We start from the raw sequence: 16,342 nt of genomic DNA, 5'->3' as shown, positions 1-16,342 counted from the left end.
AGAGCGTCAACTTGTGATCCACGAGCCTGGTTTCACAGAGGCTCCTGAGAATGAAGAAGTACCAGCTGTTGACCCCATCACAGCTGAAGACATTGATCGTGAAGATAATGTTGAAGATGATGAAGTCCTTCCTCAACTCGAGCACCAAGTGGTATCATCGCCTGTTTGTACGAAGAGTCAACTCATCAGCATTGGTCGTCCCTTGACACCAATTTGCACAGGATGATTTGTGGGCTAATCACCCTCAACAAGACACCCCCATTGATGCTGAGACACCCAGAACTCCACCACCTCAAGCCACCACTCCGGTGCTTGATGACGACAATTACATGGTGCAGACCACTCCATCACCACAGGCGTCGCCCGCTTTCCGCAGGCTTCACAAAAGCCCTAGGCCATAGGTCACCATGTCGAGCATTCCAGAAGGAGAAGTGCAACAAAGCTTAGTAGCACGCCAAGTGTTCCCTGAAGCCACTCCTACTGTGAATGTCTTCGAGTCTGAAGCTAAAGCTGCTGAAGACATTCCGGCTGCATCAGCCATAAAAATCAAGAACCAAGACAAGAAGAAGAAAGAGTTGCCACACCCCCTGCCACTGAAGAAGTCATTCTCGAGGAGAATGTGACTATGCCCGGCCCTCCTATCATTGAAGATATGGAGGTTGAGAACACTGAGGCTGCCACCAACAATGATACTAAAGCCAATGGCATTGTCATGCCTAAAGACAATGTGGAGCCTGAAGCCAATGTTGTGCCTGAAACTCATGCGCCACGTGAAGCCACAGTCCATGCTGAAGCCACTATTCCAGCCCCAAGGCCTCACACAATTGAACATGCCTATAATCGTGGAGAACTTGTCACAGTTCGGTGGCCCATCATGGTGCCTCCCACTGCTCCCGGACCTCAATATGAACTATCATGTGGAGCAGAGGCCACGGGTCCAGAAGCCAAAGCCCAGACTGCCAAGGCTTCCGGGTGTTGCTACATCGCCAGGATCTTTCAGTGTGAATAGCTTCAGGGCACACAACACATTCTTTGACAGTGCCAAGAATCCATACTCGAAGCCAAAGATCTCTTCTGATCGCTTCTGGAGCTATCAACAGCGCAACTATTACTCATGTGTCTTATACAATCAAGAGCGAATCTTTCCTCACATGCATCTGGATTGTGAAGCCAATTCTGGTCTGCCCTACCTTGAAGAAGCTCTGGACTGTTTTAGGGATGCTGGTCTTCTGCACTTCATCACTGACAAAGAGCACTGGAATGAAGAGCTACTGCTGCAGTTCTATGAAACACTTCACATTCGTGGCTACAACAGGGATCCAAAGACTTGGATCATTGAGTGGATGATAGGTGATGTGCATCATGAAGCTAAAGCTCAAGATATCATCGACCTTACTTCCCTGCCCACTCCAGGTGAGCTCTATGAACCTGGTTGTCAGCTTTACAGGAATGTACTGCAGAGTATATTTCAGAAGCCAGAGCCAAATATGAGTCAGATGCTCAGCATGATGAAGACATTGCCACAAGATGCTGAATATCCCAAGGACTTCTTAGTCAAGGACCTCGAGTACCTCCCCCGCATGATTTATCACATTCTGAGGCATACTCTCTGGCCAGTCAAGGGACATTCTTCTGAAGCTAAGCTTGAAGCCACCATGAAGACTTTGGTGTTCTATATTCTCAATGGCATCAGCTTCAATACCCAGGATTTCTTCATCAGGCAATTTGCAGCATCTGGGATTGATCTATTTGGCTTGAAGTTTTATGCTTCATGGGTGATGCGCCTGATCAAACTCCACTCATCTGTTGACTATCAGCCATCAGCACGCAACCATCTTATTTCTACCTGAGGTTGATCTGTCAGTTGAAGCCATCTACCCTGAGCCTGCCAAAGAACCCCTATATTTTCACAATGTTGATCGTCAAAGCTTCATGCAACCCATCAAAGGGATTCATGTTCCACATGCTGCGACTCCTGCTTATCCTCTGGCTGGCAATATGCGTGAGCCACATTGTGCCAACATTGAAGCCACCACCAGTAAAATTGCTCAAAGGCCTCGGAAGCATTCTCGTGTCCTCAATGACCGAGAGCTTCTAGTTGCCTTACATCAGAAGCAGGACAAGCATCATGACTGGCTAAAGCATCAGATGCAGAGTATCATGGTGGACGTCAATCACATCAGAAACTTGGCCACCAAGAACTCATTCATAGCTCATGAAGCCTGTCGGCGGTCTTGGAAGAGTCTCACCTTGCTATGCCCTGAAGAAGATCTTTGCGAAGATGGCTTCACAGAAGGCTTCAAATTTGACTCAAGACCTCCACGCAATGCAAGTTGGTGCCGCACTCCCTCAATAGAGGATTCAGAGTATTCCTCTTTGGCTGCAAAAGTTGTTGCAAGAGTCATAGCTGAAGAAGACGATTCCACTTCCCCAACCATAGCTTCACTGCATCTTGATGCTGCACCATGCCCTTCCGCACCATCGAACTCCAATGTCGACCCTGCACCTTCTTCTACACCTGATGGGAACGAGTAGATGCTCTATGTCTTCAAACCTTTTTGGTCCTTACTGACAAAAGGGGAGAAGAATATGAGTTGATAGTCTTCAAGCGGGTCCATATGGGTGGTTGCTATATTTTGCCAAGTGCTTACAACTCTCTTCTTTTGATACATTTGGTTCCTTGGGTTGTAACACTTAAACTTGATTGTCGTCTGCTACATTTTTCTGCTACTTTGTGATGCAATGATAAATTCCGCATGAAGTCATTCCACAGACGTCCATTTTTCATTATGCATGTCATTATCTTTGTTATATATTTATGTGCATGATGAATTGTCTTCATAAGTTTAAGAGGATCTCCACAAAGTAAAACCTGTCACGTGCATTTGCTTTCAAAAGTGTCAGTGTTCTGGGAATGGGGGTCCCCAAACTTGCCTGCCTGCGGCCCACGGCGTGGCTCCACTAGCAGCCCGTACGACCCATCTTCACCAGCATACACTCAAGAGCATCACGAGGGGCCAAGCCTCGCGAGCCGGACGATGCAAGACCTCCTCGGGGACAGCCTCACCAGGCTGGCTCGAGAGGGGCAGAGAGATCAAGGCAAGGGGAACCTCGCGAGGTTCCTATGGCATCAGCCATGACGACCAAGGCCAGGCGGGCGCCAGGCAGGCGCTAGGTGGGCGCCAGCGCGCACAGTGTCCTCGTTGATGGGGAACGTAGCAGAAAATAAAAAAATTCTACGCATCACCAAGATCAATCTATGGAGTCATCTAGCAATGAGAGAGAGGAGTGCATATACATACCCTTGTAGATCGCGAGCGGAAGCGTTCAAGAGAACGGGGTTACTCGTCGTGATCCAAATCACCGATGATCCTAGCGCCGAACGGACGGCACCTCCACGTTCAACACACGTACGGTTGGGGAAGACATCTCCTCCTTCTTGATCCAGCAAGGGGGAAGGAGAGGTTGATGGAGATCGAGCAGCACGACGCCGTGGTGGTGGAAGCAGCGGGGATCTCGGCAGGGCTTCGCCAAGCTCAGCGAGAGGGAGAGGTGTTATGGGGGAAGAGGGCGGCGCCAGGGGCTTGGGTGCACAGCCCTCCCTCATCCCCTCTTTATATAGGGGCCCTAGGGGGGGCTCCGCCCCCCTAGAGATCCAATATCAAGGGGGGGCGGCCAAGGGGGGGACTTGCCCCCCAAGTCAAGTGGGGCGCCCCCCCACCCCTAGGGTTTCCAACCCTAGGCGCAGGGGAGGCCCAAGAGGGGCGCACCAGCCCACATGGGGCTGGTTTGCTTCCCACTTCAGCCCATGTGGCCCTCCGGGATAGGTGGCCCCACCCGGTGGACCCCCGGTACCCTTCCGGTGGTCCCGGTACAATACCGGTGACCCCCGAAACTTTCTCGGTGGCCGAAACTGGACTTCCTATATACATAAATCTTCACATCCGGACCATTCCGGAACTCCTCGTGACGTCCGGGATCTCATCCGGGACTCCGAACAACTTTCGGGTTACCGCATACTAATATCTCTACAACCCTAGCGTCACCGAACCTTAAGTGTGTAGACCCTACGGGTTTGGGAGACACGCAGACATGACCGAGACGGCTCTCCAGTCAATAACCAACAGTGAGATCTGGATACCCATGTTGGCTCCCACATGCTCCTCTATGATCTCATCGGATGAACCAGGATGTCGAGGATTCAAGTAATCCTGTATACAATTCCCTTTGTCAATCGGTACGTTACTTGCCCGAGATTCCATCGTCGGTATCCCAATACGTCGTTCAATCTCGTTACCGGCAAGTCACTTTACTCGTACTATAATGCATGATCCCGTGATCAACTACTTGGTCACATTGAGCTCATTATGACGATGCATTACCGAGTGGGCCCAGAGATACCTCTCCGTCATACGGAGTGACAAATCCCAGTCTCGAACCGTGTCAACCCAACAGACACTTTCGGAGATACCTATAGTATACCTTTATAGCCACCCATTTACGTTGTGACGTTTGGTACACCCAAAGCACTCTTACGGTATCCGGGAGTTACATGATCTCATGGTCTAAGGAAATGATACTTGACATTAGAAAAGCTCTAGCGAATGAACTACACTATTTTGTGCTATGCTTAGGATTGGGTCTTGTCCATCACATCATTCTCCCAATGATGTGATCCCGTTATCAATGACATCCGATGTCCATGGTTAGGAAACCGTAACCATCAATTGATCAACGATCTAGTCAACTAGAGGCTCACTAGGGACATGTTGTGGTCTATGTATTCACACATGTATTACGATTTCCGGATAACACAATTATAGCATGAACAATAGACAATTATCATGAACAAGGAAATATAATAATAACCATTTTATTATTGCCTCTTGGGCATATTTCCAACAGTCTCCCACTTGCACTAGAGTCAATAATCTAGTTACATTATGATGAATCAAACACCCATAGAGTTCTGGTGTTGATCATGTTTTGCCCGCGGAAGAGGTTTAGTCAACGGATCTGCGACATTCAGATCCGTATGCACTTTGCAAATATCTATGTCTCCATCTTGAACATTTTCACGAATGGAGTTGAAGCGACGATTGATGTGCCTGGTCTTCTTGTGAAACCTGGGCTCCTTGGCAAGGGCAATGGCTCCAGTGTTGTCACAGAAGAGAGTCATTGGCCCCGACGCATTGGGAATAACTCCTAGGTCGATAATGAACTCCTTCATCCAGATTGCTTCATGTGCTGCCTCCGAGGCTACCATGTATTCCGCTTCACATGTAGATCCCGCCACGACGCATTGCTTGCAACTGCACCAGCTTACTTCCCCACCATTCAAAATATACACGTCGACTTAGAGTCATCCAGATCTGTGTCGAGGCTAGCGTCGACGTAACCCTTTACGACGAGCTCTTCGTCACCTCCATAAACGAGAACATATCCTTAGTCCTTTTCAGGTACTTCAGGATATTCTTGACCGCTGTCCAGTGTTCCATGCCGGGATTACTTTGGTACCTTCCTACCAAACTTATGGCAAGGTTTACATCAGGTATGGTACACAGCATGGCATACATGATAGACCCTATGGCCGAGGCATAGGGGATGACACTCATCATTTCTCTATCATCTGCCGTGGTCGGACATTGAGCCGAGCTCAATTTCACACCTTGCAACACAGGCAAGAACCCCTTCTTGGACTGATCCATATTGAACTTCTTCAATATCTTATCCAGGTATGTGCTTTGTGAAAGACCTATGAGGCGTCTCGATCTATCTCTATAGATCTTGATGCCTAATATATAAGTAGCTTCTCGAAGGTCCTTCGTTGAAAAACACTTATTCAACTAGGCCTTTATGCTGTCCAAAAGTTCTATATCATTTCCCATCAAAAGTATGTCATCCACATATAATATGAGAAATGCTACAGAGCTCCCACTCACTTTCTTGTGAACGCAGGCTTCTCCATAAGTCTGCATAAACCCAAACGCTTTGATCATTTCATCAAAGCAAATGTTCCAACTCCGAGATGCTTGCACCAGGCCATAGATGGAGCGCTGGAGTTTGCATACCTTATTAGCATTTTTAGGATCGACAAAACCTTCCGGCTGCATCATATACAATTCTTCCTTAAGGAAGTCGTTAAGGAATGCCGTTTTGACGTCCATTTGTCATATCTCATAATCGTAGAATGCGGCAATTGCTAACATGATTTGGACGGACTTCAGATTCTCTACGGGTGAGAAGGTCTCATCATAGTCAACCCCTTGAACTTGTCGATAACCCTTAGCGACAACTCGAGCCTTATAGATGGTAACATTACCATCCACGCCCGTCTTCTTCTTAAAGATCCATTTATTTTCTATCGCACGCCGATCATCGGGCAAGGCTGTCAAAGTCCATACTTTGTTTTCATACATGGATCCTATCTCAGATTGCATGGCTTCATGCCATTTGTTGGAATCTAGGCCCGCCATCGCTTCTTCATAGTTCGAAGGTTCACCGTTGTCTAACAACATTATTTCCAGGACAGGCTTGCCATACCACTCTGGTGTGGAACGTGTCCTTGTGGACCTACGAAGTTCAGTAGTAACTCAATCCAAAGTACCTTGATCATCATCATTAACTTCCTCTCCAGTCGGTGCAGGCACCACAGGAACATCTTCCTGAGCTGGGCTACTTACCGGTTCAAGAGGTAGTACTTCATCAAGTTCCACTTTCCTCCCAGTTACTTCTTTCGAGAGAAACTCTTTCTCCAGAAAGGACCCGTTCTTGGCAACAAAGATCTTGCCCTCGGATCTGAGGTAGAAGGTATACCCAATGGTTTCCTTAGGGTATCCTATGAAGACGCATTTTTCCGACTTGGGTTCAAGCTTTTCAGGTTGAAGTTTCTTGACATAAGCATCGCATCCCCAAACTTTTAGAAATGCAGCTTAGGTTTCTTCCCAAACCATAATTCATACGGTGTCGTCTCAACGGATTTAGACGGTGCCCTATTTAAAGTGAATGTAGCTGTCTCTAGAGAGTATCCCCAAATGATAGCGGTAAATCGGTGAGTGACATCATAGATAGCACCATATCCAATAGAGTGCGATTATGACGTTCGGACACACCGTTACGCTGAGGTGTTCCAGGCGGCGTGAGTTGTGAAACGATTCCACATTTCCTTAAGTGCGTACCAAATTCGTGACTTAAATATTCTCCCCCACGATCTGATCGTAAGAAGTTTATCTTTCGGTCACGTTGATTCTCTACCTCACTCTGAAATTCCTTGAACTTTTCAAAGGTCTCAGACTTGTGTTTCATCAAGTAGACATACCCATATCTACTTAAGTCGTCAGTGATAGTGAGAACATAACGATAGCCTCCGCGAGCCTCAACGCTCATTGGACCGCACACATCAGTATGTATGATTTCCAACAAGTTGCTTGCTCGCTCCATTGTTCCGGAGAATGGAGTCTTGGTCATTTTGCCCATGAGGCATGGTTCACATGTGTCAAATGATTTGTAATCAAGAGACTCCAAAAGTCCATCAGCATGGAGCTTCTTCATGTGTTTGACACCAATGTGACCAAGGCGGCAGTGCCACAAGTATGTGGGACTATCGTTATCAACCTTACATCTTTTGATATTCACACTATGAATATGTGTAACATCACGTTCGAGATTCATTAAGAATAAACCATTGACCAGCGGGGCATGCCATAAAACATATCTGTCATATAAATAGAACAACCATAATTCTCGGATTTAAATGAGTAGCCATCTCGTATTAAACGAGATCCAGATACAATGTTCATGCTCAAAGATGGAACTAAATAACAATTATTGAGTTTTAAAACTAATCCCGTAGGTAAATGTAGAGGTAGCGTGCCGACGGCGATCACATCGACCTTGGAACCATTCCCGACGCGCATCGTCACCTCGTCCTTCGCCAGTCTCCCCTTATTCCGCAGCTCCTATTTTGAGTTACAAATATGAGAAACCGCACCGGTATCAAATACCCAGGAGCTACTACGATTACTGGTAAGGTACACATCAATTACATGTATATCACATATACCTGGTGTTGCCGACCTTCTTGTCTGCTAAGTACTTGGGGCAGTTCCGCTTCCAGTGACCGTTCCACTTGCAATAAAAGCACTCAGTCTCAGGTTTTGGTCCGTGCTTTGGCTTCTTCCCGGTAACTGGCTTACCGGGCGCGTCAACTCCCTTGCCGTCCTTCTTGAAAGTTCTTATTACCCTTGCCTTTCTTGAAACTAGTGGTTTTATTGACCATCAACACTTGTTGTTCCTTTTTGATTTCCACCTCCGCGGATTTCAGCATTGAAAATACCTCAGGAATAGTTTTCACCATCCCCTACATATTGTAGTTCATCACTAAGCTCTTGTAGCTAGGTGGGAGCGACTGAAGGATTCTGTCAATGACCGCCTCATCCGGGAGGTTAATGTCCAGCTGGGACAAGCGGTTGTGCAACCCAGACATTTTGAGTATGTGCTCACTGACAGAACTATTTTCCTCCATCTTACAACTGTAGAACTTGTCGGAGACTTCATATCTCTCGACCCAGGCGTGAGCTTGGAAAACCATTTTCAGTTCTTGGAACATCTCATATGCTCCGTGCTGCTCAAAACGCTTTTGGAGCCCCAGTTCTAAGCTGTAAAGCATGCTGCACTGAACCAGGGAGTAATCATCACTACGTGACCGCCAAGCGTTCATAACGTCTTGGTTCGCTGGGGCAGGTGCGTCACCTAGCGGTGCTTCTAGGACATATGCTTTCTTGGCAGCTATGAGGATGATCCTCAAGTTCCGGACCCAGTCCATATAGTTGCTACCATCGTCTTTCAGCTTGGTTCTCTCTAGGAACGCATTGAAGTTGAGGTTGACATGACCGTTGGCCATTTGATCTACAAGACATTTTGCAAAAGTTTTAGACTAAGTTCATGATAATTAAGTTCATCTAATCAAATTACTTAATGAACTCCCACTCAGATAGACATCCCTGTAGTCATCTAAGTGATCCATGATCCGAGTCAACTAGGCCGTGTCTGATCATCACGTGAGATGAACTAGTCATCATCGGTGAACATCTTGATGTTGATCGTATCTTCTATACGACTCATGTTCGACCTTTCGGTCTCTTATGTTCCGAGGCCATGTCTGTACATGCTAGGCTCGTCAAGTCAACCTAAGTGTTTTGCATGTGTAAATCTGTCTTACAACCGTTGTATGTGAGCGTTAGAATCTATCACACCCGATCATCACGTGGTGCTTCGAAACAACGAACTTCCGCAATGGCGCACAGTTAGGGGGAACACTTTCTTGAAAATATTATGAGGGATCATCTTATTTACTACCGTCATTCTAAGCAAACAAGATGCAAAAACATGATAAACATCACATGCAATCAAATAGTGACATGATATGGCCAATATCATTTTGCTCCTTTTGATCTCCATCTTCGGGGCGCCATGATCATCATCATCACTGGCATGACACCATGATCTCCATCATCATGATCTCCATCATTATGTCTTCATGAAGTTGTCACGCCAACGATTACTTCTACTTCTATGGCTAACGGTTTAGCAATAAAGTAAAGTAATTTACATGGCGTTATTCAATGACACGCAGGTCATACAAAAATAAAGACAACTCCTATGGCTCCTACCGGTTGTCATACTCATCGACATGCAAGTCGTGATTCCTATTACAAGAACATGATCAATCTCATACATCACATATATTTCATTCATCACATCCTTTTTGGCCATATCACATCACAAGGCATATGCTTCAAAAACAAGTTATACGTCCTCTAATTGTTGTTGCATGTTTTACGTGGCTGCAATAGGGTTCTAGCAAGAACGTTTCTTACCTACGCCAAAACCACAACGTGATATGCCAATATCAATTTACCCTTCATAAGGACCCTTTTCATCAAATCCGATCCGACTAAAGTGGGAGAGACAGACACCCGCTAGACACCTTATACAACTAGTGCATGTCAGTCGGTGGAACCTGTCTCACGTAAGCGTACATGTAAGGTCGGTCCAGGGCGCTTCATCCCACGATGCCGCCGAAACAAGATAAGACTAGTAGTGGCAAGTAAATTGACAACATCTACGCCCACAACAAAATTGTGTTCTACTCGTTCATAGAAACTACGCATAGACCTAGATCATGATGCCACTGATGGGGAACGTAGCAAAGAATAAAAAATTTCTATGCATCACCAAGATCAATCCATGGAGTCATCTAGCAACAAGAGAGAGGTTCGCATCTACATACCCTTGTAGATCGTGAGCGGAAGCGTTCAAGAGAACGGGGTTGATGGAGTCGTACTCGTCGTGATCCAAATCACCGATGATCCTAGCGCCGAATGGACGGCACCTCCGCGCTCAACACACGTATAGTTGGGGAGGACGTCTCCTCCTTCTTGATCCAGCAAGGGGGAAGGAGAGGTTGATGGAGATCCAACAGCATGAGGCATGGTGGTGGCAGCAGCGGGGATCTCGGCAGGGCTTCGCCAAGCTCCACGAGAGGGAGAGGTGTTACGGGGGAAGAGGGAGGCGCCAGGGGCTTGGGTGCGCAGCCCTCCCTCCTCCCCTCTTTATATAGGGGCCCTGGGGGGGGGCGCCGGCCCCCTAGAGATCCAGTCTCAAGGGGGGACTTGCCCCCCAAGTCAAGTGGGGCGCCCCCACCCCTAGGGTTTCCAACTCTACGCGTAGGGGAGGCCCAAGGGGGTGCACCAGCCCACCAGGGGCTGGTTCCCTTCCCACTTCAGCCCTTGTGGCCCTCCGGGATAGGTGGCCCCACCCGGTGGACCCCCGGGACCCTTCCGGTGCTCCTAGTACAATACCGGTGACCCCCGAAACTTTCTTGGTGGCCGAAACTAGACTTCCTATATATAAATCTTCACCTCCAGACCATTCCGGAACTCCTCATGACGTCCGGGATATCATCCGGGACTCCGAACAACTTTCGGGTTACCGCATACTAATATCTCTACAACCCTAGCATCACTGAACCGTAAGTGTGTAGACCCTACAGGTTCGGGAGACACGGAGACATGACCGAGACGGCTCTCCGGTCAATAACCAACAGCAGGATCTGGATACCCATGTTGGCTCCCACATGCTCGTTGATGATTTCATCGGATGAACCATGATGTCGAGGATTCAAGTAATCCCGTATACAATTCCCTTTGTCAATCGGTACGTTACTTACTCGAGATTCCATCGTCGGTATCCCAATACCTCGTTCAATCTTGTTACTGGCAAGTCACTTTACTCGTACGTAATGCATGATCCCGTGATCAACTACTTGGTCACATTGAGCTCATTATGATGATGCATTACCGAGTGGGCCCAGAGATACCTCTCCGTCATACGGAGTGACAAATCCCAGTCTTGATCCGTGTCAACCCAACAGACACTTTCGTAGATACCTGTAGTATACCTTTATATCCACCCTGTTACGTTGTGACGTTTGGTACACCCAAAGCACTCTTACGGTATCCGGGAGTTACACGATCTCATGGTCTAAGGAAATGACACTTTACATTAGAAAAGCTCTAGCAAACGAACTACACGATCTTGTGTTATGCTCAGGATTGGGTCTTGTCCATCACATCATTCTCCCAATGATGTGATCCCGTTATCAATGACATCCGATGTCCATGGTTAGGAAACCGTAACCATCAATTGATCAACGAGCTAGTCAACTAGAGGCTCACTAGGGACATGTTGTGGTCTATGTATTCACACATGTATTACAATTTTCGGACAACACAATTATAGCATGAACAATAGACAATTATCATGAACAAGGAAAAATAATAATAACCATTTTATTATTGCCTCTAGGGCATATTTCCAACACTCGTTTCCTCTTTGGTGCTAAAGAGGCAAGAGCAGGCGAGGAGTCCCGAGGGATCAGGCAAAGGTTTCCATATCGGTGCAACGAGACCAAGACCAGCAGAACGACAGGACGGAGGTCACCGTGGAGCCCAAGACGGTGTCACCACCAGAGCCTTTGGCAGGCGAAGCCAACCTTTAGTCAAGGTAACTTGTACCAGCTGCCCCCCTTCAAATTGGCCATTGTGGCATCCATTCCTGCTCAATATTTGGGAATAGGACCAAGGCCTTCTATAAATAGGACTAGCCACCACCATAGGAGGCAACTCATCTGGGACCAGAGTCATTCCATCCATTGCCTTACACAAGCTCACCAAGCACAAGAACACCTCTCCTCAGGAGGCTGTTCTTCCCTTTTACTGTTCATCGTCAGCCAGAGAGGCAATCCACCACACCACACTGGAGTGGGGTATTACACCACAACGGTGGCCCGAACCAGTATAAATATTGTGTCCCTTTGTCCTTTGGGTTCGTTGAGCTAGGCCGTGAAATCATGGTGCGCGTGAGCTAGGGGGAGGAGAGATCTTCGTGCGCACCCCAGTGTTCGAACCTCAAGGGTTTTGCCCGAACCCGAAATCCGACATTTGGCGCGCCAGGTAGGGGTGCGCTGAAGCTCCCTCCCGGCGGCCTCGCTTCTCCGACTGGCTCTCATGGATGCCACCACTTCACCGACCAGATAGACGGGCGCCCTCAACAGTACCGTGGGGCTCCAGACTTTCACCCCCGCCCTGCGGCGGGTGAGGTGACCGCACAAGTTCAAGCCGGAGATGCCGCCCCGCTACGTTGGTGCGGTGGATCCGGCGGCCTTCCTGCTGGCGTATGAGGAGGCCGTTTTGGAGGACGGGGGCGACGATGAGGTCATGGCCAACTGGCTCCCCATGGACCTCGCTGGCGTGCCGCGTGCTTGGCTCCTCCATCAGCCAGGATCTTCTATGGCCTCCTGGGGGAGCTGTGCGACCTCATCATCGCGCGCTTGGGGGGACCCACACCCCCCATCATCGCAGCTCTCCTTGGCGGCTCGCAGGTGCCGCCCTCGGACCATCACGCCAAACCGTTCTTTCGCAAGATCGGCGCCGCCTCCACGCGGAAGGGGGCTCCCCTGGGTTGGGCGGCACCCAAGGCCAACCTGACCGTCGACTCGGGGGATCACCCAGTCACCACTGTCGGCTCGGGCGTGCTCCCGATGCTTTGCATGCCCGCCATCTACAGCATAGCTGTTACCAAGACCCTCAACGTCGATGGCGCCGGCCTCAATGTGCTCCTTGTGGAGGCTTTCAGCCTCCTTCACGTACCGCTTGAGCGGCTCCGCCCCAGCAAGCCCTTCACCGGGGTCGGCGGGGGCTCCTCCAACCCCCTGGGGTAGATCCGTCTCCCCGTGACCTTCGGCACCCACGACAGCTACCGCACCGAGCTAATCAACTTCGACATCGCCCGCATCGACTTACCATACAACACCATCCTCGGGTACCCGACGCTAGCCCAGTTTATGGCAGCTACTCATCCCGCCTACAACCTCATGAAGATGCCAAGGAGCAAGGGCGTCCTCACTGTGGCTGGGGACACCAAGGAAGCCTTGGCTGCCCTCAAACTCGCTTTCAGGGCCACGGCGGCAGCTTGCCCGGCCGACAAGGCCGTGCCCCGGGCCAAGGGGGTTGTGCCGACAAAGAAGAAACATCAATTCACTCAAGGCCAGGCCAAGACGAAGCAAGTACCAATCGACGAGGACGGGGCCTCACGCGCCACCTTTACTATAGGCGCCGACCCTGCCCCAGATGAGGAAAGGGAGTTGGTGGACTTCCTCTGGGTGAACAAGGAAGTGTTCGCCTGGGAGCCCAAGCAGCTAGATGGGGTCCCGAGAGAAGTGATTGAGCATCATCTGAAGGTATGCCCCAAAGTGCGCCCTATGAAGCAGAGGGCGAGGCAACCGTCCGCAGAGAAGCAGTCCTTCATCATTCAAGAAACCCGCAAGCTGGAGGCAGCAGGCGTCATTCGGGAGGTCCGGTACCCAGAATGGCTGGCGAACCCCGTCGTCGTGGCGAAGAAACGAGGAAAGTAGCGCATGTGCGTCGACTTCACCAAGCTCAACAAGGCCTGCCCTCAAGACCCAGACCCGTTGCCGCGCATCAACCAGATTGTCGACTCCACCGCTGAGTGCGACTTGCTATGTTTCCTAGATGCGTTCTCAGGCTACCACCAGATCAAGATGGCGGTGGAAGATGTGGAGAAAACGTCTTTCTTGACCCCGTGCGGGGTATACTACTACACATGCATGCCATTCGGACTGCGCAACGCAGGAGCAACCTTTCAGCGGCTGATGCACATCGCCTTGGGGCGGCAGCTCGGGAGGAACGGCCTACGTCGACGATATTGTGGTAAAGTCTCGTGAGGTGAGAACTTTGATTCAGGACCTGGAGGAGACCTTTGCGAGCCTGCGTCAGGTGCACCTGCGGCTCAACCAGGAGAAATGTGTGTTTGGTGTCCCTTCCGGCAAGCTGCTGGGCTTCCTCGTGTCCCACAGGGGGATCGAGGCCAACCCGGAGAAGGTCAAGGCAATAGAAGACATGAGCCCACCACAAACCCTCAAAGAGATGTAGAAGCTTGCAGGCTGTGTGACTTCAGAGGGGCGCTTCATCTCCAGGCTGGGGGAGCGCGCCTTGCCGTTCTTCAAGCTGATGAAGAAGAAGGGTTCATTCGAGTGGACCACCAAGGCCGACCTAGCATTTCAAGACCTCAAGAGAGACTTGACCAGCCTACCGGTGATGGTGGCGGCTCGTCCTCTCGAGCCCTTGCACTACAAAAAAAGACACATCCATGACATTTTGGGCCGAGCGAATTTTTTTCTGTCATACTTATGACACTTCCATGACGATAATTGTGACAAAACCCGGTATCATCATAGATGTGGTGGGATCCTACTTCTATGAAAAAATCATGACAGAAAATGGGCTTTTCATCCTGGGCGGGCCGGAGACGCGGCTGCATGACAATTTTTGGGCCGTCCATTGTTACGTCTTGAGCTTGCGTTGGTTTTCCTTGAAGAGGAAAGAGTGATGCAGCAATAGTAGCGTAAGTATTTCCCTTAGTTTTTAAGAACCAAGGTATCAATCCAGTAGGAGGCTCCTCAAATGTTCCACGCACCTACACAAACAAACAAAGAACTCGCAACCAACGCAATAAAGGGGTTGTCAATCCCATCACGGCCACTTGTGAAAGTGAGATCTAATAGAGATAGTATGATAAAATAAATATATTTTTGGTATTTTATAATATAGATGCAAAAAGTAAAGATGCAAAATAAAAGTAGATTGGAAGCAAATATGATAACATATAGACTCGGGGGCCATAGGTTTCACTAGTGGCTTAACTCAAGATAGCATAACTATTACGGTGGGTGAACAAATTACTGTCGAGCAATTGATAGAAAAGCGAATAATTATGTGATTATCTAGGCATGATCATGTATATAGGCATCACGTCCGCAACAAATAGACCGACTCCTGCCCGCATCTACTACTATTACTCCACACATCGACCGACTCCTGCCAGCATCTAGAGTATTAAGTACATAAGAACAGAGCAACGCCTTAAGCAAGATGACATGATGTAGAGGGATAAACTCATGCAATATGATATAAACGCCATCTTTTTATCCTCGATGGCAACAATACAATACGTACCTTGCAACCCTTTCTGTCACTTGGTAAGGACACCGCAAGATTGAACCCAAAGCTAAGCACTTCTCCCATGGGAAGAAAGATCAATCTAGTAGGCCAAACCAAACTGATAATTCGAAGAGACTTGCAAAGATAACTCAATCATACATAAAAGAATTCAGAGGAGATTCAAATATTTCTCATAGATAAACTTGATCATAAACCCACAATTCATCGCATCTCGACAAAGACACCGCAAAAAGAGTTTACATCGAATAGATCTCCACAAGAGAGGGGGAGAACATTGTATTGAGATCCAAAAAGAGAGAAGAAGCCATCTAGCTAATAACTATGCACCCGAAGGTCTATGGTAAACTACTAACAACTCATCGGAGGGGCTATGGTGTTGATGTAGAAGCCCTCCATGGTCAATTCCCCCTCCGGCAGAGTGCCGGCGAAGGCTCCAAGATGGGATCTCGCAGATACAGAAGGTTACGGTGGTGGAAATTGTGTTTCGTGGTGCCCCTGGATGTTTTCGGGGTACGTAGGTATATATAGGAGGAAGAAGTACGTCGGTGGCCGCCCGAGGGGCCCACAAGACAGAGGCAGGGCCCTACAGGGGGGACACCCTACCCTCTCTTGGCCGCCTCAGCTGCTTCTTGACTTGCACTCCAAGTCCTCTAGATCACATTCGTTCCAAAAATCACGCTCCCGAAGGTTTCATTCTGTTTGGACTCCGTTTGACATTCCTTTTCTTAGAAATACTGAAA

The sequence above is a fragment of the Triticum aestivum genome, chromosome 3B (genome assembly GCF_018294505.1).
Source record: "Triticum aestivum cultivar Chinese Spring chromosome 3B, IWGSC CS RefSeq v2.1, whole genome shotgun sequence".
NCBI lineage: Eukaryota > Viridiplantae > Streptophyta > Magnoliopsida > Poales > Poaceae > Triticum > Triticum aestivum.
This window is presented reverse-complemented; position numbering follows the sequence as displayed.